The sequence below is a fragment of the Schistocerca nitens genome, chromosome 5, assembly GCF_023898315.1.
Source record: "Schistocerca nitens isolate TAMUIC-IGC-003100 chromosome 5, iqSchNite1.1, whole genome shotgun sequence".
Lineage (NCBI taxonomy): Eukaryota > Metazoa > Arthropoda > Insecta > Orthoptera > Acrididae > Schistocerca > Schistocerca nitens.
In genome coordinates, this window is record NC_064618.1 from 839,365,760 (window position 1) to 839,393,006 (window position 27,247).

At 44.8% G+C, this 27,247-nt stretch overlaps 1 pseudogene; it reads right to left on the minus strand.

Moving 5' to 3' along the window:
- Positions 1 to 13,780: 13,780 nt before the first annotated feature.
- Positions 13,781 to 13,896, minus strand: LOC126260990 (5S ribosomal RNA; annotated as a pseudogene).
- Between the last annotated feature and the right edge of the window lie 13,351 nt (positions 13,897 to 27,247).

Genomic DNA, 27,247 nt, shown 5'->3' on the forward strand with positions numbered 1-27,247 from the left:
CAATACCAGCCTATACACATTGTTAACTGGCCGGATGGTATTGACGTAGGTATGAATTTGAATTACTTTAATGTGAGGAATCTCGGCATTGACAATAGTGTAGAAAGAGAACTGGAAAGTATTGTAGACGGTGTGTCAAACGTAACACACGAACAAAGACGAGGCCTGTATGAAGTGATAATGAGGAATAAGAGTGTGTTTTCAGACAAACCGGGACTTGTGGAATGATATAAATGCAAGTTGCATGTAATTCCGCATGAACCATTCTTCGTGAGACCGTATGTTATACCGCTGTCCAAAAAGGAAGCAGTGCAACGGGAGATAGATAAGATGATCGAATGGGTAGTGATTGAAAGAAGCACGAGTCCATACAATAACGGTTTGGTCATTGTAGCAAAACGGGATGGTAGTGTGCGTATTGTGATTGCCGTACGCACATTGAATAGGGTCGTTCAACGCGAAACAGACAGACCGGAGAGTATGGAGGAGATTTTGCAACGTTTTCATGACGTTAAGTTCATGACTAGCCTCGATCTGACGGCTAGTTACTGGCAAATTGAACACGAAGAAGAATCTAGGCCATACACCGCCTTTTTGTTTGCGGGCAGGTGTTATCAGTCTAGAGTACTGCCGTTTGGACTTAATATATTTGTGTCCATATTCATCAGGGCCCTCGATAAAGTGCTAGGACCGGCTTTGAGTTCAAGATTAACTGTATATGTTGACGACCTATTGTTGGCCAATGCCACTTGGCATGACCATTGTAACCTGTTAGATGAAGTTTTTAGAGCATTGCGCCGTGGCGGAATGACTCTAAAGGTAAAGAAATGCGAATTTGTGAAGTAGGAACTGAAATTTTTAGGGCATGTAATTACCACTGCTGGTATTACGAAGGACCCAGAGAAACTAGAGGCAATAAGGAATTGTCCTCCACCCAAGTCTAGGAGACTGTTAAAAAGTATTCTAGGGCTCACAGGATTTTACAGTAAATTTGTAAAAGGACAAGTGTTTAATGATGAAAATTTGAATAACCTCTTGCGCAAAAATGTTCCGTTTGTGTGGACTGACCGGTGTCAGGCCGCTTTCGGGAGATTAAAAGACGAGTTTATAAGATCTAACATACTAATTCATCGTGATTTATCGGTACCCTTCCATCTGGGAACGGATTCGTCGAATTACGGGGTGGGGGTAGAACTGTTCAAGAAGTTGGTAAAGGAGAGGATAAGGAACACCGGACGATAGCGTTCGCGAGTCGAACTTTATCAAAATGGGAGCGAAACTACACGATTTCTGAGAAAGGGTGTCACGCTATCGTGTGAGGATTCAAGAAGATCGACGGTTACCTATGGGACCGTAAGACGATTATTCATACGGACCATAAGGCGCTCACTTATCTGAAGGATTGTAAACTACTTCACGAAAGACTGACTAGGTGGTCGCTGTATTTACAGCAATTTAACTATGACATCTGTTACGTAAAAGGGACCGACAATTGCGTAGCGGATGCGCTGTCGCGGTTGCCCGAGTCTAATCAAGATGTATTGAAAGATGAGTCAGATGGAGTGGTCAAATTATACTATTTTAAAGAAGTTGAGGGACGCAAATTAATAGTGAACATCTGTAAGAATCTACGTCGTCATCAGAACGAGGATGGTTGTTTAAATATGGTGAAAACCCGATATGACGAATGGAGTCCAGAAGGAGAGAAATTAATGAAGTATTACAAGATATACGATCATATCTCGTACATACGTAAGGGTGAAGATAGTAATATTTGGCGGGTATGCTGACCCACCAAATACGTCACGGAAATAATAGACTACTACCATTTGGCGTATGGTCACTGTGGACCAAGGAAATGTACGGAAAAGCTGAGTGAAGTAGTGCATTTTAACAACATGTTAAAACGCGTTAGTGACAGAGTGAAAACTTGCGATTTATGTCAGAAGGTGAAGGTTACCAACTGTACGAGTCGTGGTCCTATGCAAAGTATAAGGCCTAACGACACCTTTGAATTACTGTGCGTGGACTTGTACGGACCTTTGCCCAAGTCATCAGGAAACTTTGCCTACATTTTAGTAGTGCTAGAAGCTTTTTCCAAGTTCATCAAATTATACCCGATTAGAAAAACTACAGCCAAAGCGGTCTAGAGCAAGCTTGTGAACGATTATTTTGTTCATCAGACAATGGGTCACAATTTACTTCTAAGTTGTGGAATGAAGGCATGGAAAGTAATGGGGTCGAGGTGATCCATATTTCAGCTTACTGTCCGGCTGGGAATCCCGCTGAGAGGTATATGCGCGAGCTACGCCGACTTTGCCGTACCTATTGCCATCACAACCATAGGGCATGGGGCAAATATGTAGCAGTATTTGAGAGAATTATGAACACCTTGAGACATGAATCTACGGGATTTTCTCCAGAGGAAATCCTGTTGGATGACAGAAGTAAAAGTTTAGTGGAAGAGATAATCAAATTCCCTCCACGAATTGACATTAGTATTGGTGTGAAAAAAGATCGTTTGCGAGAAGTAATGAAGCTAAAGACCGATGGTCGCATACGTCGTCATGACGCTAAAGCGCGTTTTGCTAAGTTTGCAATCGGAGACTTAGTACTTGTAAAAGCCCATGAGAAATCGAGCGAGGTAGACAATGAAATTTCTTAATTAAAGTTTGTTTATAATGGACCATATAAAGTCATTGGTATACCTCACACAAATGCTTATTGCTTAGAGTATCCAAACTCTGGAAAACGATTAGGTATACGGAACATTGTAAACTTGAAATTGTATCAACCAAGAATTGATTAATACCACACAATAGGTAATTTGTACAGTATGTAAATATAGAGTGTAAGATTTAAACGATTTGCTAGATTGCTATGCTTTTGCCTGACCAAGAGGACATTAAAGAAGTTGTAATTAATAAGTAATTAATTTTTACTAAATGATTTAAGAGAGAGTGATTATTAATCAATTGAAAAATCCACGCTGCTAGTTTAAGTTTTCAGCTGAGACACAGTAGGTTAAGGAATGTAAATATGATTTTGTAACTAGCTGTAAGATTTCATAAATATGTGATTTACTAGTCATTGCCGATGTACTTAGACGCTGTTTTAAGTTTCAGGCTAGTACATGCGTGTGATGATGGACAGTGTTGAGTTATCCACTGTGATAACGTTAATGGACTCCTTGAGATTACTCGGAAGTGAGTTTTTCCTAAAGAATTCGGTGGAACGGACGTTCTGGAAATGCCGTTACACAGGAAAGTGAGATCAAGCGTGCCGCACAGGCGGGCGCAACAATACTGTCGAGGCGGAACCGCTGTCGGCTCTTGTGCCGCTGTCGGCATTCCTTGTACTTTCGACTACGGAAGGCGGAGTTGTTTTTCTTCCCGGACAGCTGATGTGAAAGAATTCTGCTGTCAATATTTATGTTTTTGTCGATCTGCTGTATATTATTTTCTTGTTTAGCGTTAAGTGGACTCCCATCACTAGAATATTAATTATGAAAAGGTTATGTAAAATGTGTATTCTATGTAATTAATTATTAATTTGCGTATTTTGATATACTTGTTTTTATGACCATGTACTCTGGTTAATTTTGTAAATAGAATTCCATTTTTGATACTGTTCGGAATTTTGACGATTTTAGAATAGCTAAACCATTTTCTATATTTTCTATGAATTTTAATATGTTGTCAACCTGTTTTATTTTGTGCAAGAAGACAGAGTGGAATAAGATTAGGAGTGTCTCCACTCAATTATTATCGTCTAAAAATTTATTTATGGTTAATTAGATGAATACTAAAATTTGTTGTTGTTTTGAGCATATGTATTTCCGCTGTTTCTTTTTTGGGACATTTTCTGAGTCTGTTTAGGTTACACGGACATCCTCAGACAATGTGGGGCACGTGTAACGCCGGAAATGCATATCCTCCTATTTCCACCTATTGTACTATAAATTGTTTCCTTATTTTGTCACCTGAAAATATGACATTTCTGTCTCTTTATATATTGTATTTGTCTTACTGTTTGTAGATATATATTTATGCATTTATGGCGATGTAAAAATGGTTTGTTTTGTAAATATTATTTGTATTTTTACTCTGGGAAAACTATGCTATCGAACGATTACATCAATAGGTCGTGTGAAGAACCAAAGTGGTTAGGATCTTTGGTGGTGTTAACTCTGCCGCGTGGAGCGCGAGCAGAGAGAGAGTCTGGCTGGTGTAGGGCGGTGGAGCAGGTGTGTTGTGTGACGCTCCCGCGAGTTGCCGCGATTTCGGGGTTTGGCAGCATGTAATTGAGCTCGACTTGCTATGATAGTTTCTGACACGGTGTCGCGGACGGGAAGCATTAGCTGGTGCACATCAAGAGCCCGTTTCGCCTGGTGACCGTGTCGAGAAGAAGGCGCGCCAACATCCAGCTTCTGCAACAGCGACAGCCGACAATGAGTGACTGTCGCCACCTCCTCGATCGACGACCTCAAACCTTGAATGAACCAACAAGGAAGACTGGTAGCACGTAAAGTTTTAGAACTGTATGGCAGACCTCAGCTTTTCAAACTGTTCCATTTTCATAACCAAATTACAGCAACGTAGCATGAACCTTTGTTGCTCATTGTCGAAATTGCATTACCAAGCAGGGCCCCTTCCTTTCCCGGAATGAACCCGAGTGTCGATGAAATTCAAACGCCAGCATTAAAGTAATATCATTCGATTACACTGCTTTAATTTCAAAGTTCAGTTAAGGTATTCATAGCTGGCTACAATATTTAGATTACACAAGCACAAATTAAGAGTGCGAGTTTTGTTACCGTATTTTAGCTTACCTGTGACTGCAGCTCAGCTTGGTACGTACTAAATTTTACTGTTGTTAATTGTTCAGAATCATTTAATTCAAGTTCAAAGTTAAATCTCTTACTTCTAAATTGCGTAGATTCAATTAGCTTTTGAAATGATTGTTGAGGTAGCCCAAGACTAACCGTATTTTACTGAATTTCGATGTGCTTCAGAAACAAAGCTCACTATAAATTTCAGTCACTAAATTAACTTTCAATTTTCCGGTTTTATTAATTCTTTTGCTAAATTAAGTCAGAGTGTAGCGAAATTTATTACTTCTGATAAACTTTCAGTTTTCACACTACACGTGTCGACCTTCAGTTGCCACGCTTCTAGTGCTAATTATATGTGTAATAACTTTTCTTTTTCAGTTACTGTAGTAATTGTCCATAGGACTGGCGACCGTAATTTCCCCCAGATCTCAAATGTCTAATTACCGCTAGTTATTGTTAACGTAGCGGCCGCACATTTACTTTCTTTATTAACCTTACCCCTTTTCAAAATTAACTTCCACCAGTTTCAGTTGCATTTTTCCTTTCATTTAAATGTAACCCTTTCCTCCTTCTTTACCGACAGATTAACTACGGTGACGATTGCTTTTCCCAAATTTTCATTAGTGACACGCAGTTTAATTTTTCACTGTCATTAAGGTCGATAAGTGAGGGGGGGTTACAGGCTGAAGGCCCAAACAATCTGAAACGTCAAGAGCTAAACAACTTTAATTCAAAATCGGCTGAAGGCCTATCACTTAAGACTCAACAAAATGTAAAACAGTTCTTTAAATAAGGCTGAAGGACCAAACAATCTTACGCCTTAAGGGCAAAGCAAACTTAATTAAAAAATCGGCTGGAAGGCATACAAATACAAACAACAAGAACAAATAAGAAAAGGCAGTACACCCAACTGCGCTCAGAAGTTTCCGAGGATCGGCCTGGAATTCAAACACTGACGCTCGCTTAGGTGAGACAGGCAGTCGGTCCAACCATTCTCGATCCGCCGATAACCCAACCGACAGACATTCAATGGACCCAGCGACAAGATAACTTCCACTCCACCCGACCAGCACACAACAGGGAGTTCAATGGAACAATGTAGGAAGTATTGGCGCCCACAACCAATCATACATTGAGCTGTCAAACTACACACCGTGCTTGACATCGACAACACGATGTGGAAAATACACTGCCTGAATTTACGTCAACGGCCAGGGCAGGTAATCGGAACGTTAACGACCACAAGGCAGAAGATTCCGCTGGTGCACTTCAATTCAAAATAACCAAGTACAGTTAAACTCCACCGAAGGGGGCTGAAATTTGCCATCTTGAAAACACACGTTGTTGCTCGCGGGAATGTCCCAACAGCCGCCAATGAGATCCAAACGACAGAATGTGAACAGTCGTGACCTGTTGGTAGATTAAGTCAAAACTCAACTTTAGTGTCGAGGATCGGTGAGCCACGGACCTCGTAGCAATGGGAACAGCACCACACACTCCGACACCGCATAGAGGCCGGCAGTGTGCCCGGCCAAACTACGCCTTGCGGAGATTTCCTCGCTGCTCCACGTCAACCGACCAACTGGTCGCACACAGCACAGTGGAAACTATAAGCGCCAGGCCAAAGATAGTACAAGGTGCCAATATCGATACACACCGCTGCTGCCACTCGCGGAGAGAGAGGATAACAGCATATTCGCGATAACCGCGGGAGACTAAACACAGAATAGCAACCAAAGTTTAATCCAACGCATAACGAGAACCAGCCACGGCTCAGATAGCTTGACTTATTAAACTGATGGTTCGGTAACTGTAGCACCTGGCAGCTCCTGTCTTTTTTAGAACTGGATTTATTCCTGAGGTGTGAGGGTTTTCCATATGTCTCATACGTCTTGCACAGCAGGGGGAATAATTTTGTTGTGGATAGCTCTTTCCAACATGTCAGTAATACTGAGGACATTTCTTCTGTTCCATGGACTCGTTTCCACTTAAGGGTTTCAGTGTTGTGTCAAATTATTCTCTCAGCATTATATCTCCCGTGTCGCCTTCATTTACTTCATCACCTGTTGCTGTAAAATTGTCCTGAAATATGTTATACTTGTACAGACCCGTAGACCCTGTATCTACACTCCTGGAAATTGAAATAAGAACACCGTGAATTCATTGTCCCAGGAAGGGGAAACTTTGACACATTCCTGGGGTCAGATACATCACATGATCACACTGACAGAACCACAGGCACATAGACACAGGCAACAGAGCATGCACAATGTCGGCACTAGTACAGTGTATATCCACCTTTCGCAGCAATGCAGGCTGCTATTCTCCCATGGAGACGATCGTAGAGATGCTGGATGTAGTCCTGTGGAACGGCTTGCCATGCCATTTCCACCTGGCGCCTCAGTTGGACGAGCGTTCGTGCTGGACGTGCAGACCGCGTGAGACGACGCTTCATCCAGTCCCAAACATGCTCAATGGGGGACAGATCCGGAGATCTTGCTGGCCAGGGTAGTTGACTTACACCTTCTAGACCACGTTGGGTGGCACGGGATACATGCGGACGTGCATTGTCCTGTTGGAACAGCAAGTTCCCTTGCCGGTCTAGGAGTGGTAGAACGATGGGTTCGATGACGGTTTGGATGTACCGTGCACTATTCAGTGTCCCCTCGACGATCACCAGTGGTGTACGGCCAGTGTAGGAGATCGCTCCCCACACCATGATGCCGGGTGTTGGTCCTGTGTGCCTCGGTCGTATGCAGTCCTGATTGTGGCGCTCACCTGCACGGCGCCAAACACGCATACGACCATCATTGGCACCAAGGCAGAAGCGACTCTCATCGCTGAAAACGACACGTCTCCATTCGTCCCTCCATTCACGCCTGTCGCGACACCACTGGAGGCGGGCTGCACGATGTTGGGGCGTGAGCGGAAGACGGCCTAACGGTGTGCGGGACCGTAGCCCAGCTTCATGGAGACGGTTGCGAATGCGCCGATACCCCAGGAGCAACAGTGTCCCTAATTTGCTGGGAAGTGGCGGTGCGGTCCCCTACGGCACTGCGTAGGATCCTACGGTCTTGGCGTGCATCCGTGCGTCGCTGCGGTCTGGTCCCAGGTCGACGGGCACCTCACGCCCCACGTGTTGAGCAATTCGGCGGTACGTCCACCGGCCTCCCGCATGCCCACTATACGCCCTCGCTCAAAGTCCGTCAACTGCACATACGGTTCACGTCCACGCTGTCGCGGCATGCTACCAGTGTTAAAGACTGCGATGGAGCTCCGTATGCCACGGCAAACTGGCTGACACTGACGGCGGCGGTGCACAAATGGTGCGCAGCTAGCGCCATTCGACGGCCAACACCGCGGTTCCTGGTGTGTCCGCTGTGCCGTGCGTGTGATCATTGCTTGTACAGCCCTCTCGCAGTGTCCGGAGCAAGTATGGTGGGCCTGACACACCGGTGTCAATGTGTTCTTTTTTCCATTTCCAGGAGTGTATTTCTTTCACCATTCAGCTTTCCTTTCTTTGTTTGGTACTGAATTGCCATCTGAGTTATTGGTATACATACATAAGCTTTTCTTTTCTCCAATTTTCTTTTTAATGTTTCTCTAGGAATCATCTACCTTTCCCCTAGTTATACATACTTCTACAGCTTTGCGCTTGTCCTCTAGCCATTCCTCCTCAGCCATTTTACACTTTCCGTCAATCCTGTTTTTGAGTCTTCTTCAGTTGCAGCATTTCTGTATTTTCTCCTTTGATGAGTTAAATGAGATATCTCGTGTGTTATCCAGGGATTTCTATTAGACCTTGCATTTTGACCTATGTGATCTTCTGTTTCCTCCACCCAGAAAGTTTGTCCAGGAGTCAACAGCTAGTTTCGCACGATCGACGCATACCAATGACGACTGTGGAAGACGGACACACTACACTGTAGCCATCGTTTGGAATTGTAAATTCCCACCACTCACTCAGATTTTATAGTGCTCTAAGAAGCGTTATTCGCATCCTTGTTGTCACTGCGACTTGTGTAGTGACCCGCGTAATTATTCGTAATTACTCAAGTGCTTGCCACAATGGCTTCAGTGTTAATGATCATAAATAAATCGCGAGTTTTAGTAAGAAAAATTAGTATTCTCTGCATTGTTTTCAAAATAATTTTTCTATATCTTGCAGTGTTGTTAAATTTCAAAGTAGAATACAGCGGTATTTGGCATCGAGACAGCTTGAGATGCGAGACTGCTTATTTTATTTGCTGTGCTACGCTTCGGTCGGAAACCACTGTGGTGAGAAATTTTCGGTCGCACGAGAGAGTCTAAATGCCCTCATTTCAGATTAGTTGCGCACTGAATTGAGCTACATTGTACCTAGACTGTGTCACTATGTACCTTGTTGTACAGACCTATTTTCGTGGTAAAGGTAAATATCTTGTACTATGTTTTACGAAGTAATGTCACCTGTGAGTTCGCCTTCGTGTGTTTAAACTCTCGTCTGACTCTCGAGATGTAGGTTTCCCGAGGCTGCCGTAAATTGATTTAACTGGCTACTGCCCATTTCAAGCCTCATGCTTGTCCAGTCCGAAATTTTGGGGCGTCTCGAAAAATCAAGTCACTGACGGAATATTAAGTTTTCCTCCTGGTCTTCTAGTCGTTGGCCGGCCGCTGGTGGCCGAGCGGTTCTGGCGCTACAGTCTGGAACCGCGCAACCGCTACGGTCGCAGGTTCGAATCCTGCCTCGGGCATGGATGTGTGTGTTGTCCTTAGGTTAGTTAGGTTTAAGTAGTTCTAAGTTCTAGGGGACTTATGACCTCAGCAGTTGAGTCCCATAGTGCTCAGAGCCATTTGAACCATTTGAACCTCTTCTAGTCGTCATGCACAATAATCGCCCAGCTTTTGATCAGTTTTTGCGACCCTCAGTCCTTCCGTTGAGTGGTTGAGTAAGAGATGAACGAAATGACTTAGAGACATGTCCCTAGTTACTCTAATAAATATTGTAAACAACAATCACATTATGTGTGAGAAGGTGGTTTCTTGGGAAAACCTTACGGTTGATTTTGTTTGTGCTAAGGTTCTGTTCCGAAGTACACTCCTGGATATTGAAATGGCTACACCATGAAGATGACGTGCTACAAACGCGAAATTTAACCGAGAGGAAGAAGATGCTGTGATATGCAAATGATTAGCTTTTCGGAGCATTCACACAAGGTTGGCGCTGGTGGCGACATCTACAAAGTGCTGACATGAGGAAAGTTTCCAACCGATTTCTCATACACAAACAGCAGTTGACCGGTGTTGTTGTGATGCCTCGTTTAAGGAGGAGAAATGCGTACCATCACGTCTCCGACTTTGATAAAGGTCCGACTGTAGCCTATCGCGATTGTGGTTTATCGTATCGCGACATTGCTGCTCGCGTTGGTCGAGATCCAATGACTGTTAGCAGAATATGGAATAAGTGGGTTAGGGAGGGTAATACGGAACGCCGTGCTGGATCCCAACGGTCTCGTATCACTAGCAGTCGAGATGACAGGCATCTTATCCGCAGGGCTGTAACGGATCGTGCAGCCTCGTCTCGTTCCCTGAGTCAACAGATGGGGACATTTGCAAGACAATAACCATCTGCACGGAACAGTTCGACGACGTTTGCAACAGCATGGACTATGAGCTCGGAGACCATGGCTGCGGTTACCCTTGACGCTGCAATACAGACATGAGCGTCTGCGATGGTGTACTCAACGGAGAACCTGGTGCACGAATGGCAAAACGTCATTTTTTCGGATGAATCCAGGTTCTGTTTACAGCACCATGATGGTCGCATCCGTGTTTGGCGACAACGCGGTGAACGCACATTGGAAGCGTCATCGCCACTCTGGCGTATCACCCGGCGTAATGGTATGGGGTGCCATTGGTTACATGTCTCGGTCATCTCTTGTTCGCATTGACGGCACTTCGAACAGTGGACGTTACATTTCAGATGTGTTATGACCCGTGCCTCTACCCTTCATTCGATCCCTGCGAAACCCTAAATTTCAGCAGGATAAAGCACGACCGCATGTTGCAGGTCCTGTACGGGCCTTTCTGGATACAGAAAATGTTCGACTGCTGCCCTGGCCAGCACATTCTCCAGATCTCTCACCAACTGAAAACGTCTGGTCAATGGTGGCTGAGCAACTGGCTCGTCACAATATGCCAGTCACTACTCTTGATGAACTGTGGTATCGTGTTGAAGCTGCATGGGCAGCTGTACCTGTACACGCCATCCAAGCTCTGTTTGACTCAATGCCCAGGCGTATCAAGGCCGTTATTACGGCCAGAGGTGGTTGTTCTGGGTACTGATTTCCCAGGATCTATGCACCCAAATTGCGTGAAAATGTAATCACATTTCAGTTCTAGTATAATATATTTGTGCAATGAATACCCGTTTGTCATCAGCATTTCTTCTAGGTGGAGCAATTTTAATGGCCAGTAGTGTATTTTCAGCTGTTGTCAAGGCTTCTCTGATACTTACGATGCATAATCAGGACCAGAAAGCCTAGCGAGAGCTATGTCGAACCAACTCCAGCTTTTATCAAGACATAAATGCTCTGAAATCAGCGAACTTGCCTCGGCGGAGATCACGGTCGAAGGAAGGCTGCTTACGGAAGACGACGGGCGCCCGAGGTGACAAAGTCCCGGCTCTGGCGAGGCACCGGCGCTGAGACGCTTCACTGCTTTCGGCGGAAGCTGCGCCGCGACGAGGCGTGGCAGCGGAGGTGGCGGCGGCGGTGAGCTGGTCTACCAGGGAGAGGGGGTGGGGGGAGGGGGAGGAAGGTGTTCGGGGTTGGAGTTAATGGAGGCCCGCGGGCCGCCGTCAGCGCGCGTCCCCGTGGGTCTTAAAAACTTAGCGGCCGGCGCCAGCACAGCAGGTCTTAACGTCACGCGCCCGGAGCCCCCACCTCCATAAGCTGGGCTGCCGCCTCTAAGCACCTGCCGCGCCGAAAACACGCCGCGTGCAATCACCCCGCCCAGTCGCGCTACGCCGCGTCGGCACGGGTTACGCTTTCCAAAATTCGATTCCTATTTGAGTATCCTCTGAAAGATGTCTGAAAATAATGGTCGTTTTGCGTCCAGAGATGTTCCGCCCTCACAAAATTTAAGCTCAGCGTTATTTTCGTCGGTTTATGTCTCTCCTATCGAGACCTATGTCCAGATTTCCTTGCATAACCTTTCTTGTGTTAAGCGGTTTACACGTTGTTTCCACTTACCTCCGTATTAAGCTGTTTCATAAGTTATAGCACTGCACTCCGTCTTCAGGCCAGAAGTGGCCCATCGGGACCATCCGACCGCCGTGTCATCCTCAGATGAAGATGCGGATAGGAGGGGCGTGGGGTCAGCACACCGCTCTCCCGGTCGTTATGATGGTTTTCGTTGGTCGGAGCCGCTACTATTCGGTCGAGTAGCTTCTCTGTTGGCATCACCTTGCTTAGTGCACCCCGAGAAATGGCAACAGCACATGGCGGCCCGGATGGTCACCCATCCAAGTGCCGACCAAGCCCAACAGCGTCATAAGTTATAGAATGTACACATATTCAGTTCAACGAATGTTTTGATTTTTAATTAAATATTCTTCCTTTTGACATTTTCATTTTCAAAATGGTTCAAATGGCTCTGAGCACTATGCGACTTAACTTCTGAGGTCATCAGTCGTCTAGAACTTAGAACTAATTAAACCTAACTAACCTAAGGACATCACACACATCCATGCCCGAGGCAGGATTCGAACCTGCGACCGTAGCGGTCACTCGGTTCCAGACTGTAGCGCCCAGAACCGCACAGTTTTCATTTTCCACCAGAATATCATACAAGAGCCAAAGAAAGTGGTACACCTGCCTAATATCGTGTAGGGTGCCCGCGAGCACTTGGAAGTGCCGCAACACGACGTGGCATGGACCCGACTAACGTCTGAATTAGTACTGGACGGAATTGACAACATGAATTCCTGCAGGGCTGTCCATAAATCCTTAAGAGCATGAGAGGGCGAAGATATCTTCTGAATAGCACGTTATGCCGGCCGCGGTGGCTGAATGGTTCTAGGCACTTAAGTCGGGAACCGCGTGACTGCTACGTTCAGAGGTTAGAATCCTGCCTCTGGCATAGATTTGTGTGATGTCCTTAGGTTAGTTAGGTTGAAGTAGTTTTTAGTTCTAGGGGACTGATGACCTCAGATGTTAAGTCCCATAGTTGCTCAGAGCCATTTGAACCATTTGAATAGCACGTTGCAAGTGTCCTGGAGCCACTCTGTAGCAATTTTGGACGTGTGGGGTGTCGCATTGTCCTGCTGGAATTGCCCGTCCGTCGGAATGGACAATGGACATGAATGGATGCAGATGATCAGACAGGCTGCTTACGTAAGTGTCACCTGTCAGAGTGGTATCTAGACGTATCAGGGGTCCCGTATCACTCAACTGCACATTCCCCACACTATTACAGAGCCTCCAACACCTTGAACAGTCTCTTGCTCACATGCAGAGTCCATGGATTCATGAGGTTGTCTCCATAACCGTGCACGTCCATCAGCTCGATGCAATTTGAAACCAGGCTCGTCCGACCGACATGTTTCCAGTCATCAACAGTCGAATGTCGGTGTTGACGGGCCCAGGCGAGGCGTAAAACTTTGTGTCGCACTGTCGTCATGGGTACACGAGTGGGCCATCGGCTCCGAAAGCCCATATCGATGATGTTTCGTAGAATGGTTCGTACATTGACACTTTTTGATGGCACGCCGTCTTCAGGCCACGAGTGGCCTACCGGAACTATCCGACCGCCGTGTCATCCTCAGTGGAGGATGCCGATAGGAGGGGCGTGGGGTCAGCACACCGCTCTCCTGGGTTGTTGTGATGGTATCCTTGACCGAAGCCGCTACTATTCGGTCGAGTAGCTCCTCAAGTGGCATCACGAGTCTGAGTGCGCCCCGAAAAATGGCAATAGCGCATGGCGGCTGGATGGTCACCCACCCAAGTCCGGCCACGCCCAACAGCGCTTAACTTCGGTGATCTCACGGGAACCGGTGTATCCACTGCGGCAAGGCCGTTGCCACACTTTTTGATGGCCCAGCATTCAAATCTGCAGTCATTTGCGTAAGGGTTGCACTTCTGTCGTCATTGGTCCCGTTCTTGAAGGTTTTCCAGCCGCGGCGATGTCGGAGACTTGATGTTTTACCCGATTCCTGATATTCACGGTGAAATGGTCGTACGGAAAAATGCCCACTCCATCGCTGCCTGGGAGATGCTATGTCCCATCGCTCGTGCGCTGAGTACAACACCACGTTCAAACTCAATTTGCCTGTTTCCACATCTCTGTATTTGAATACGCATGCCTATGCCAGTTTCTTTGGCCCTTCAGTGTATAACTCGGAGGACAGCCCCAGTTCCTGACCCCCTCCTCCTCCTCCCCCGTCGCCCACCCCTCCCCCCCACCTTCCGAGTAGATGACACCACCAGTAGGAGGCACTCCCTGTAGTTGCAAGCCATTGTACATACACATTGTCAACTAGTGGTGTTACAGTACAGCGTGAAGTTACGACGCATACACTGCAGCTCCTGGATTTAAAATATTTAAGTTGTGAATACCTCTTTGTGTGAACAATTATTGCGTTGTTTGCTTAGCGTTATCAGTAGAAGATAACAGACGATTTGTACTGCAAGGTAAGGTTAACACTCTAGCAATGAGTCGCTATAATGTTCTGCATCTGCATACTGTTCCACAAGCAAATTGAGCGAGGGAGAAACGACTATCTACACTCCTGGAAATGGAAAACAGAAAGACATTGACACCAGTGTGTCAGACCCACCATACTTGCTCCGGACACTACGAGAGGGCTGTACAAGCAATGATCACACGCACGGCACAGCGGACACACCAGGAACCGCGGTGTTGGCCGTCGAATGGCGCTAGCTGCGCAACATTTGTGCACCGCCGCCGTCAGTGTCAGCCAGTTTGCCGTGGCATACGGAGCTCCATCGCAGTCTTTAACACTGGTAGCATGCCGCGACAGCGTGGACGTGAACCGTATGTGCAGTTGACGGACTTTGAGCGAGGGCGTATAGTGGGCATGCGGGAGGCCGGGTGGACGTACCGCCGAATTGCTCAACACGTGGGGCGTGAGGTCTCCACAGTACATCGATGTTGTCGCCAGTGGTCGGCGGAAGGTGCACGTGCCCGTCGACCTGGAACCGGACCGCAGCGACGCACGGATGCTCGCCAAGACCGTAGGATCCTACGCAGTGCCGTAGGGGACCGCACCGCCACTTCCCAGCAAATTAGGGACACTGTTGCTCCTGGGGTATCGGCGAGGACCATTCGCAACCGTCTCCACGAAGCTGGGCTACGGTCCCGCACACCGTTAGGCCGTCTTCCGCTCACGCCCCAACATCGTGCAGCCCGCCTCCAGTGGTGTCGCGACAGGCGTGAATGGAGGGACGAATGGAGACGTGTCGTCTTCAGCGACGAGAGTCGCTTCTGCCTTGGTGCCAATGATGGTCGTATGCGTGTTTGGCGCCGTGCAGGTGAGCGCCACAATCAGGACTGCATACGACCGAGGCACACAGGGCCAACACCCGGCATCGTGGTGTGGGGAGCGATCTCCTACACTGGCCGTACACCACTGGTGATCGTCGAGGGGACACTGAATAGTGCACGGTACATCCAAACCGTCATCGAACCCATCGTTCTACCACTCCTAGACCGGCAATGGAACTTGCTGTTCCAACAGGACAATGCACGTCCGCATGTATCCCGTGCCACCCAACGTGCTCTAGAAGGTGTAAGTCAACTACTCTGGCCAGCAAGATCTCCGGATCTGTCCCCCATTGAGCATGTTTGGGACTCGATGAAGCGTCGTCTCACGCGGTCTGCACGTCCAGCACGAACGCTGGTCCAACTGAGGCACCAGGTGGAAATGGCATGGCAAGCCGTTCCACAGGACTACATCCAGCATCTCTACGATCGTCTCCATGGGAGAATAGCAGCCTGCATTGCTGCGAAAGGTGGATATACACTGTACTAGTGCCGACATTGTGCATGCTCTGTTGCCTGTGTCTATGTGCCTGTGGTTCTGTCAGTGTGATCATGTGATGTATCTGACCCCAGGAATGTGTCAATAAAGTTTCCCCTTCCTGGGACAATGAATTCACGGTGTTCTTATTTCAATTTCCAGGAGTGTATATGACTCCTAATGGTCTTCAAGCGAGATGTGCGTTGGTGGCTGCAGAACTATTCTCCAGTCAGCTCCAAACGCCGATTCTCTAAATTTTCTCAACAGCGTTCCTCAAAAAGAACGTCGCCTTTCCTCCAGTGATTCCCGTTTGAGTTCCCAAATCGTCCCCGTAATACGTGCGTGTTGTTCAAACCTACTGGTAACAAATTTAGCAGCCTACCTGTATGTTTGTATGACTCTTGTTTCTTACCCGTACAAATGTGTATTACTACTGTTCGATGTGCTAGTTCGTCACAGTGCAACTCTATGACAGCACATTTTAGCATTATGAACAGAAGATGGTAAATGTTTTGAATTAAATTAATACCATAGCATGTGGTCACTTAGCATGTTTGGCTGACTCTGATATCGGTCTTGGAGACGAATTTTTGACATATTTAGATTTGGAAATAACCCTGTTTTCTGTATTGACTCTCGTTGATTAGTGGACTTTAACCTGTAAGTTGGATAAGCATTACCGATTATGTATGGTTTACAATGTTGTGGAATCAATTTTTATCTATTTTATGAATTTTACGTGAGATACAGAAGCCAAACTGCGCTCGTCAGTTTACCTATAATTTATTTTAGTAGTGCCAATGCGTGAGGTGTGTTGATTTTAGTAAATGATACAGATAATTTCGATGTGGAAATGTTTCAGTCGTAGGTCCATTGTACTTCCAACGTGTTATACGAAAGTCGAATGTTGTTAGCAGCAGTTGCTCAACGTTTCAATTGTATCAGTGGTGCTAATGTGGTAGCCACATGTATTTTTTTTTTAAATTCCATAGAACAATTAAGTTACGATGGTAGTATCATGTGTGTTCTGTATTCGAAATCTTATATGTTTCGAGAAATAATACAATTTTATTTTTGCCCAAAGTTCCAGTTTTCGTTCATGATCACAGATTTGCAATTATAGTTACATATTACGATAAGCAACCTGTGCGTGTGTGAGTGTGTGTGTGTATGTATGTACGTTTGTGTTTGTATTTGAAATCATTCCTTACTACAATAAATAATTTTATTTTGGTTGCAAAGATTGTATTTTCGAGACCTCTTAGTCTTGTTACACCGTTATCCTTGGCCATGTTTCATCTGTCTTGTTCCACTATCGTCTTTGGTAATGATGAGTACTACGGAAAGCCGGCCGGTGTGGTCGAGAGGTTCTAGACGCTTCAGTTTGGAACCGCGCGACCGCTACAGTCGCAGGTTCGAATCCTGCCTCGGGCATGGATGTGTGTGACGTCCTTAGGTTAGGTAGGTGTAAGTCGTTCTAAGTTCTAGGCGACTGATGACATCAGATGTTAAGTCCCATAGTGATCAGAGCCATTTGAACCATTTTTTTGTACTACGTAAACATTTCGTGTTATGAAGTTCTCCTTGTTTATTACGAGAAACTGCAGTCTAAATGTTACATTGCAATAAAGATCTCGTCAAAAGTCTTCTTCCTTTCTTTCTAAAATGGTGTATGTTGAGTTCGTTTGTTTGTGACTATCCTTTTTGTGTTTTACCTGTCGTATTTTGTAGCATTATGATTATATATTTTGAATCATTTAATAGTTGGCTTTGGGAGATATAGTCCGTAAACAGATTTGTGAACAGCCTAAGGAAAATAGATCTTTAATGACATTGTACGACCTCCCAGAGGACACAGATGCAAAGATACTAAAAGATATAATATACATGCAGAACATTGTTTATGAGCGGTCTAAAGAAAGCTTCAACAGCGGTTTTACAGTACGGTTTCTGAACATGAGCAATGGATAGTAAAGTGGCCCATTGAAGTGAGCTCTGAGGTCAGAACACCTCTCATGGAGCGACGAACGAAATATTTTGGGTTTAGTTCGGTTTCAGTGAAAGACTATCTAGCAGTGAGGCATCTACATCTACATTTATACTCCGCAAGCCACCCAACGGTGTGTGGCGGAGGGCACTTTACGTGCCACTGTCATTACCTCCCTTTCCTGTTCCAGTCGCGTATGGTTCGCAGGAAGAACGACTGTCTGAAAGCCTCCGTGCGCGCTCTAATCTCTCTAATTTTACATTCGTGATCTCCTCGGGAGGTATAAGTAGGGGGAAGCAATATATTCGATACCTCATCCAGAAACGCACCCTCTCGAAACCTGGACAGCAAGCTACACCGCCATGCAGAGCGCCTCTCTTGCAGAGTCTGCCACTTGAGTTTGCTAAACATCTCCGTAACGCTAGCACGGTTACCAAATAACCCTGTGACGAAACGCGCCGCTCTTGTTTGGATCTTCTCTATCTCCTCCGTCAAGCCGATCTGGTACGGATCCCACACTGATGAGCAATACTCAAGTATAGGTCGAACGAGTGTTTTGTAAGCCACCTCCTTTGTTGATGGACTACATTTTCTAAGCACTCTCCCAATGAATCTCAACCTGGTACCCGCCTTACCAACAATTAATTTTATATGATGATTCCACTTCAAATCGTTCCGCACGCATACTCCCAGATATTTTACAGAAGTAACTGCTACCAGTGTTTGTTCCGCTATCATATAATCATACAATAAAGGATCCTTCTTTCTATGTATTCGCAACACATTACATTTGTCTATGTTAAGGGACAGTTGCCACTCCCTGCACCAAGTGCCTATCCGCTGCAGATCTTCCTGCATTACGCTACAATTTTCTAACGCTGCAACTTCTCTGTATACTACAGCATCATCCGCGATAAGCCGCATGGAACTTCCGACACAATCTACTAGGTCATTTATATATATTGTGAAAAGCAATGGTCCCATAACACTCCCCTGTGGCACGCCTGAGGTTACTTTAACGTTTGTAGACGTCTCTCCATTGGCAGTGTGCTTAATGCCAAGACCTTGGTCGTTTGACAAAATATCGTGATAAACAAGTAGTAATGGTGCCTCCAAGAACCGTGTAGGAAAGTAGGAAAGTCTCCTAGTATGCCAGTAATCAACCAGATGGTCACACAAGGGCAACGAACTATGGTAACAATAATAGTGTTTAACAAGGCCATAACAGTGACAAAATGTCACAGTACTATTCACAACAAGTAATCTGTGGGGAAATGTTAATCAGGTGGGAGAGCTGCATCCTGGTTTCATGTATTTTCAATATAGTGATGAGATGGACGAGTTTCTGCTAAGACTAAAGGATATTAGTTTTCTAGGACAAACTAAGCCCATTACGTACTCCATTACTGTAAATGCGGAGTTAGGACTGTGGCATAGCTGCTGATGGCCGTGGAAGACAACTAGAGAAAGGCATTATGGAACACAACATACAGGCACTGAATGGACACCGCACCGCAGTCAACCAGCGTATGAAGAGAGGGTCGGAGCAACGTCCAATACCGACGTCACTTTAGCAAATACGGTGTGAGCGTGCTGCGTGGAATGCTGGAAGGTTGAGAGTGGAATGACATCGAGTGACCACAACATCACACACTACACCATCACTGGAACGGAAACCCAAGACTCCAGAGGAAACGTGCGCAAAAGGCCGAGACACAACATCAAGGACACTAAAGGGTGTTTCAGTGTCCTTAAAGTCCATCGCTCGGTGTTAATGTGGATGTTGAAGGACAAGAACTGACAATGATTACACACAGAGAAATGTAAGCATCAGTACCTGTCAGCAGAGGTCAAATTAATGGAGTACCTTGCCTGTGGACCGAGGCGCTGCAGAAATTAGGATGAAACAAGAAGAGCCACGAGGCTATACCAAAGCAGCAAAACCCAAGAAGAAAGAGTCCCAAGGTTGCATAGACTCTGGTACGTTAAACAACGCTTTAAGGAAGAGTTATGGAAAACAAAAATGGAACGTTGGAAGCACTTCGTGGAGGCTAACTTAGAAACCGATCTCTGGGGTGTACCTCATAAAAAAAACTCTGAGAGAAAGTACGATCACAAACAGTCTTGACCACGCTCGGAAGTAATGACCGGACGGTAACAGAAAGTTGGGAACAGTCAACTGCCGTGCTAATGGAAACACTACTTCCTGACGAAAAAGGTGAGGTAGATGATCAGCGTGGTTACGAAAAACGTTATGCGAAGATTATAAAAACAGTAACCTTGTGTACCCCTTCACACACAAAAAAAATTAGGCTAATACTCTTAAGACTGAAGAAGGGAAAATATCTCCAGGACCGCACGGGACCCCTGCCGAAGTAATACAAATCTTACGTGACCAATTACATAGTTAAGTGTACGATCTATAAAACGATTGTCTCTAGCAAGGAAGAGTCCCTGCACCGTGGAAGAACACTGAGTTGGTAATAATTAGTGAAGGGAAAGATAAGAATCCAATGATAGCCAAATTCTGCAGACCAGTTTGTCTTTTCAAAGTTTTTGGCTACATATTTGAAAAACAATTATGCAAAAGATTACAAGATCATAGATAGCCACACGGGATGAGCCCTCACCAGTAAACGTTTGGAAGAGAGAATTCAACTGAAGACGCAATTAAGAAGGCGATTTCGCTAGCGACAGATACTCATTCTACATGCGCTCTTGCGACGCTGATCGACATTGTCAGCACTTTCTACAACCTATGGTAGCTGCCTTTCTTTGGTCATCTTAGAGATTTGGAGTGTGCAGAAGCGCTGCACAACTGCCTGAGAGATTATTGGCACGGGTGAAATGCTTCTTTAACAAGCCTAGGAAAGAAAATAGTGAAGAGAATACCAAAAGCTTGTCCACAGGCTTCAGTTTGTGGTCCAGAGTTTTGGGATGTAGCACTGGAGCCCATACTACAGAAGTTACATAACAGTGGCAACAAAAGCGGACTGGTGACATTTGCAGACAACGTGCTGTTCGTTGTAAGTGGTGACTGCATAAGAATTACAGAAGACAAATGTCATGCGGCGCTCCTCGAACTTGAGACTTGGTGTTGAACTGTTAAATTGTTACTAGCACCTCACAAAACAAGGTATCTCCTAGGAACCTTGTAAGAAACCCTAAAATAACATTAAATGACGTAACGATTAGGAGAAGAACAGTAATGAGATATCTAGGAGTATTTCTAGACGAACGTTGCAAACTTTGCATTCCATATAGGGGAAGGAGCCAGAACGTACGAACGTGATGAATAAAATTACAACCTATTGCAGATCGGAAATTTCGGCTTCCCTTGAAAACAATCTGAGTATAGCAACAACCTGTATTAGCATCAGTCGTAGGATATGGTGCGAGAGTTTGGGCTTATAGAATGCAGTTAGTGAAGCCAGCCTCATTAGTGGGAAGAGTTGAATGAGGAATGCTGCTAAGAATAACGGTCACCTACTGCACTACCCTGAATGATGCTTTGTTAGTAATTCTTGGAATACGCCTACTGGACTTGTAAATTGGGAAAGGCAATCAAATGGAAGTATGAAGGGTGTAACCTCCCCGCACGATTTTTGTTACATATGAAATGGAAATGGTAATGGAGCCAAGCGTCTCCTCCAAACAGAAATTAATTAAATGATAATTGACCATAAACCCACACAATAATATTGATTAAATAATGAACCATGTAGGAAATGTAACTTCCTAACAGAAATAATAATGTCTGGTAAATTGTATAAGGACAGTAGCGCTGACATTCGGCCCTGTATTCTGAATAAAACAAGCAAAAATTCTTACCTCAATAAAACTGCACTTATATCTACTCTAAATTATACATTCTTCGACACAGCTTCGTGCAATGCTGGCGTGTATATATATATATATATATATATATATATATATATATATATATATATATATATATATATGTATGTATTTTTATTATTGAAAGGAGTGATGATCCATTGGAAATGTTCTTTAAATTGAAATGAATGTTTTTCTTTAAAAGAGTTACTTTATAAAAAAATATTATTGGGGCATTATTTTTTGAACAAATTAATTACAATTAACATACATTATTAGATATGCGCAATGCTGCTTCTTTACCTTCTACAACAATACTCATCGTCCAGAATCCTGACCAGACTCGCGAGCAGAGCACACCGCCAACGCATGCCGACTCCCGCAGACTACTCCTGTCCACTCGCTACTAAAGCCGACCGACTACTACTGTCGACTGACTACTACACACTCCGACTCGCTACTACACCAGACTACTACTGTATCCGACTGACTACTACAGACTCCTTCTACTGTCCACTCGCTACTATAGCCGACCGACTACTACTGTCGACTCGCGCAGTCAAGCGCAGACACGCGACAAGCAACAACTAACAATAAACTACTCTCTGGTCAGAGATTCTGTCATGCCTCGCCCATCGCCGGTGAAGCATACACCTTACAAGGGTGCTCAGAACTGCTTAAGGTGCTTAGAAGTGAGGCTAGTTGGGACAGGGAATAGAATATCGCATATTACAACTGTGGCAAAGTGAATGGGACATTTCAGGCACTGGTAGGAGAAATACCAATTTCTGTCTAACATCAGGGAGAGAGGAAATGATTGCTGCGCCTGCGGCAGTACGGGCGCAGCAGAACATACACTGTGGGACTGCGCGCTCTATGGAGACGCGGCGGGCAGTGGACGTCAGGTATTAAGGATGTTGGATCCCAAACCAGCACTGAGGATGTAGTCGATCTGGCGCATCTTGGACGAGATTGCAGCCGCAGTGTCGAGGAAGGCCAATGGGAAGACGTCACGAGGCATTCAACCATAAGTCAGTTTTCCCGCGTATCGAAAAACGCCGGAACGAAGACGAAGATCGCAAGAGTAAAGAAGGCGGTGAGACGTCAGGCAATAGCCCACAGACAAGGACCGCACAACGGCAGGAGCGCCCTCCAGCCAAAGAGAATATAAACGCCGCTCGTGCCAGCCATGGGCGGACAGTTTATGGACAGTATTAGCATGGTACCAGCGGAGAGCACTACGATAGCAGTGACGTGTGTTTCATATCAATTTCTTGCATGCACCTTTTATACAGCAAAGGATTTTAACTGTTCGAATGTCGCCAGCCGCTTGCGACAGAGTTGTAAATTCACCGTTAAGTATTGTCAATCTTTTTATTTGTAATAAAAATTATTAATTTGATTTGCTTGAATTGTTGTGTAGCATTCCGAGAAAGCAGAATCCTTTAGGCACCCTATACGACACGCCTGGGCAGGATCCTATAGTCAGCATGCTGCCATCCGTTCTAGACAATATACTCTGCAGATGGAGAGGTCAGCAACCACCGATTGAAAGAGTTTCCCAAGAACCTACATTGAATTGGTGCTGTGGCAGGTCGGGGTTTAATTTCTTGTGTCTATTCGTCGATGTCATTGTGCAGGCTACAAATAAAAATTCACCTACTTCAGAAAGGCGTCTGCTCAATGTCCCTTCACACGGCAACGTAGATACTTACAAGATGATGTAAAAGCAGTGTTGATAAAAAGCACCACTCAATTATCTACAATAACTGAGGCCGTGCAGTCTAGTTATGAAAGAAAGATCTGTAGAAATATTGTCATCCAATTTTATTGGGCAGTAAGAAAATGGATTGGCTTCTGAAAAATAATGTCCGAAACCTCCACACAATAATGTTCATTTTGTCCTTGATAACCAAAGAAGAGGTACTATTCAGTCAACATTTAAACTATTGGCTATTACCTTTCAGTTCACGATTCGTACACACGTTTCACACGCACAGCAGCCAGAAATCTGTTCAAATCCGACCCAAACTAAACAACGTTTCCGCAGTTATTAATTTCACCACTAACATGAATTATTACAATCGGTCCTTCTTGTGGATTTCTAGAAAAGAAACTGCTGGCAAAAAATGCTCAGTAGTTAAATACTGAAGCATGCCACACGGAATCTATGAAGGCCAATAATTCACACGCGAATATCTATCGAACAGATTTAGTCAAAACCTCTGAAATTTCGCCAAATAGTCCCCAACAACGACTGCTATCGACTTAGCTCACCAGTAACACAAACACTAAGTAATTCTTCATCATACAGATTATTTTTACTGGCACTAGTAACATGACCATCTGCGTTCAAAGCTAGAGAGCGACTCACTACACTTAAGAGATGAAATTCACCTGGGAACATTTATGACTTGCTTTTGGTTGTCAATTGAAATACTCACTATATCAGGTAACGTGCGGGAACCGACTCAATTCTGATTGTCTGACCAAACTGACTGCCAATAAGAATACTCAATTGTGATCATACACGCACCAAAACTGGTCTGCGCCAATCCTTATTCACAGTCGCATTTGCATCAATCTGACATGCATATATTAAAGTAATGTTCAATAAACGAAAACGAAAAGACAATAATTCTGGAAAAAATCTTTAGATACAGATTTTACTCCAGCTGACTTTCTGGTGCTCTGTTACAATAGGAATCACACCTAGACATACGTCATCAGCGAAGTGGGTAAATCTTCTAGGTTCATTTTCCCACGACAGGCGTGTGTAACTCTTGCACATTACCTAAGATAGTATATAATGCAATATTGAAATTTGATGAATGTCCCATATACACACTCTCATTTACTCACAGACTCACATAACACATAACAAAATAAATATTGATTTTAATAGTTCTTTCTGAAGTTGTTCTAGATTTCGTAGTACGAAAATTGTAAGATATTTGAAATTTTGAAATTAAATTTCAATTAAATAATTTAATACCCTGATACTTCAGGTGCGTACTTCAATTGACAACCAAAAACAAGCCCTAAATGTTCCCAGGTGCATTTCCTAAGTGTAGTTTTTCTAACTTTGAAGTAAATTTTTCTATCTCCGAAAATATGCCTACTAGAAAGCTCAGATTTTCACACCACCTTTCTATTAATAACAGAGTGCAGTATACAAATTCTGAAAGCGATTAAGCGAGAACTACTTTCCTTTATTTAGATTCTTATAGGTGGTGAATTTACGCGTTTAGTAAGAGACATTGAATAGCTTTCCCATGGAAGGCAGTGACAGATGCACGTGTGTCTCCCGGGTAGGCCGCTAGATGTCAGCCCACGAAGTTACATACAGCAAGCTATCCTAAAAGAAACGATCGCTCGGAACAACTTGGCAACCCTACAGTGTAAGTGATCATGGAAATGTGGACTTTAAGGCGTAACAGTGATGACTGGAATTCATTGCTATTGTGGAAACGCTGCTGGCGGGCTGCCCGACGCCCAAGGAATCCAGCAGACAATGGTTGTTGACCGGTGTAGTATGAGGTCGCATCCAGTAACGAAAAAAACCATGTACAAAGTGAAGTACACCAAAATAAATGAACAAACAGAGAACAGATTCTGTAGGGATTGTAGCAGTATTAGTACTTGGGTAGCTGGGGAAATGTTTTATTGTGGTTTTGTATTAGTAGATGCAGTTCCAGCATTAAAAAATTAAGTATCAGAAATAAATAGTTAATATATAAATTTATTACTATCCAAGGAAATGTGAGTTGTATTTTCAATTTTACCTTTTCAGGTAATGGGCTGTAATTATGAAGGATGAATAAATAAATAAAGTCCGTAAGACTTTTAGAGTGACATGTCACCATAGTTACAAGTGGTAAACAATGCAGGCTCCCTCGAAAGCTCCATTCGTCATCGTCGTATGGGTCGCATAGCCAGTAGTTTGCACAGCAGGCGTTACGTTTCTAATGTGTTAAGGCCGTTGGTTGTTTCCCATTTTCCCGCTCTCTGTGACGTTATCTTTTAACAAGATAACGCAAGATGCATGTTCTTCGTGCTGTCCTGCCCCTCTTCGATACAGAGGAGTGTGTTTGACAGTAGCCCTTATCAGCCTTTTCCACAGATATCCCACCCACTGCAAACATCTGGCCTTGGGTTGCCGAGGAACTGGCAAGCCAACACTTGCCCGTAGCTTGAGATTGATGACCTCTGGCATAAAGTTGGTGCGCCATCGAGTAATGTAAGCGTAGCAGTCATCCAATCTTATTTTCTCTAGATACCCAGCTGGGGTACAGCTGTTGTTGCTACCAGAGGTGGCATCTCTTTGGATTGTTTTCCGGACTCAGTACAGCCTTAAATCATCTACAGATTTAAACGTGTAATCTTTCTACTATACTGTAAACGTACAATAAGTAAAATGTCTTATTTTGCTATCATTCCTGGTGTTGCAATTTTAATGGACGGCAGTCTACATTTAACGCAGGTACGAACGATTTCATTTTAAATGTACAGGCCTTCAGTGTCGCCAGAATTTCAAATGTGGTGCTTCCACTTTGATCATTATATGTATAACTCGTGTTTACGTAAAGCGGTAATGACAACGCCATAGTACCATTAAATTCATCTCTCGTATACACTGATGAGCCAAAACATTGTCACTACCTGCTTAATAGCTTGTTTTTCCGTCTCTGGAACGAAGTACATCAATGATTCGGCATACCACAGATCCCACAGTTTGTTGGTAAGTTTGTGGAGGCATGTGGTACTGGAAGTCTACACACAGGTCATGTAATTTGCGTAAATAACGGGCTGATTTGTGTTCAAAAATGGTCCAGATGGCTCTAAGCACTATGGGACTTAACATCTGAGGTTATCATCCACTAGACTTGGAACTACGTAAACCTAATTAATCTAAGGACATCACACACATCCATGCCCGAGGCAGGATTCGAACCTGCGACCGTAGTAGCAGCTCGGTTCCGGACTGAAGCGCCTAGAACCGCTCGGTCACAGCGGCCGGCGCTGATTTGCGTAAGCGGTGGTGGTACGTGATAGCGATACAAATATGTTCCATAGGATATACATTGGGCGAATTTGGTCGCCGAGACATCGGAGTGAGTTCACTATAATATTCCTCAAACCACTGTAGCATGGAATGAGATTTTCACTCTGCAGCGGAGTGCGCGCTGATATGAAACTTCCTGGCAGATTAAAACTGTGTGCCCGACCGAGACTCGAACTCGGGACCTTTGTCTTTCGCGGGCAAGTGCTCTACCATCTGAGCTACCGAAGCACGACTCACGCCCGGCCCTCACAGCTTTACTTCTGCCAGTATCTCGTCTCCTACCTTCCAAACTTTACAGAAGCTCTCCTGCGAACCTTGCAGAACTAGCACTCCTGAAAGAAAGGATACTGCGGAGACATGGCTTAGCCACAGCCTGGGGGATGTTTCCAGAATGAGATTTTCACTCTGCAGCGGAGTGTGCGCCGATATGAAACTTCCTGGCAGATTTAAACTGTGTGCCCGACCGAGACTCGAACTCGGGACCTTTGCCTTTCGCGGGCAAGT